Source organism: Bison bison, unplaced genomic scaffold, assembly GCF_000754665.1.
Source record: "Bison bison bison isolate TAMUID 2011002044 unplaced genomic scaffold, Bison_UMD1.0 scf7180017864063, whole genome shotgun sequence".
Lineage (NCBI taxonomy): Eukaryota > Metazoa > Chordata > Mammalia > Artiodactyla > Bovidae > Bison > Bison bison.
In genome coordinates, this window is record NW_011494635.1 from 3,684,706 (window position 1) to 3,685,790 (window position 1,085).

Below are 1,085 nucleotides of genomic sequence, written 5' to 3' on the forward strand. Positions count from 1 at the left end.
AGGAAGGGGCCAGGTCGTGCCATCCCAGGCGAGGTGCACAGGGCCAGGGAGGGAGCTCCTCCCGCCACGATGAGTCCCTCCATCCACACCTGGGCTCACGAAGCCAAGCACTCCCAGGGGCCCTCCCTTCTGGACAAGTGGGGCCAGTGGGGCCAGACAAAGCCAGGCCCTGCAGCCCCCTGCGGAGGCAGGACCACTGACACAGCCCCACTCCCGTGGGCTGACAGCAACAGCGTCGTCCAAGTGGAAACACCGAAGCCCTCAGTACTTATAGTGGGAATTTCTGATAATGTACTTTCACAGCCTTGGGAAATTTCATAGAAATAGCACCTGGAAAAACAGCATATATCAAGAAACTGTGTTGATGATTATTTCCCACGTTTTTCTTAGAATAATAGTCTTGTTACAGACCCCAAGGCCAAACCCAGAAGGGAGTATGATTGGGATCATGAAAGCATGGACCTTGGAACACTGGGTCAGCGTCAGGCATGAACACTGCCTACGCACTTGCTAACTGTTCCCAAAAATTTCCCAGAAGGGAACAGCTCAGGGTAAAAACAAGGAGATCTGGACTATGTCAATGTAGTGTCTTAGGAAAGATAGGTCAAAGAAAGCCTTGTAGTCTGCAATCAGAAATAAAAGCTGGACTCCGAGTGGACTTTGCACCTCAGTCCAATAGAGGCAGCAGGTCCCCTGACACTTCACCGGATTTCATGTTCTGTTTTCAATCTCATCGCTCGCTCCTGGACCTTTAGGGCAACAAGTACCCCTCTTGGTAGCCCTGCCACTGCCCCAGGAAAGGGGTGATCTCATGAAGGGCCAGCAGCTTCCCCACTCTGGAGTGACCCCAGGGAGACCCTTCCCAGGAGCTGCTTGAGGGGAAAAGTGGGGTTGATTCCTTGGAAACATGATGGGGATCACAGTGCCTAAAGGACCCTGAAAGCTTCCTTTGATGGAAGAGCCAGGAGCCAGGAAAGGCCTTGGAAGGAGCAGAAGAAGGGGTCAGGGAGGGTTGTGGAGAAGAACCAGTGGGGTCTGTGACCAGGTGGCAGGGGACAAGCACACAGCTGTGCCCACACTGAGCG